Genomic DNA, 221 nt, shown 5'->3' with positions numbered 1-221 from the left:
TACCCCAAGCGAGTAATATACTTGGCCTAAATTTCTCTTAGAGAACGTAACAAGATTTCTGCCACGTAATTTGCTTAACTTTGATAAGCGCTGACTCCTCGAGAAGAGCGGTAATGATATTAAAAAAGAAGATTGTGAATACTGACTTTGCTGTGGCGCGGTTGCTCTGCTTGTTGAGGTGTTGGGGAATAATTAATGCTATACTGTACTTGGGAACAGGG

The sequence above is a fragment of the Penaeus monodon genome, chromosome 19 (assembly GCF_015228065.2).
Source record: "Penaeus monodon isolate SGIC_2016 chromosome 19, NSTDA_Pmon_1, whole genome shotgun sequence".
Lineage (NCBI taxonomy): Eukaryota > Metazoa > Arthropoda > Malacostraca > Decapoda > Penaeidae > Penaeus > Penaeus monodon.
This window is presented reverse-complemented; position numbering follows the sequence as displayed.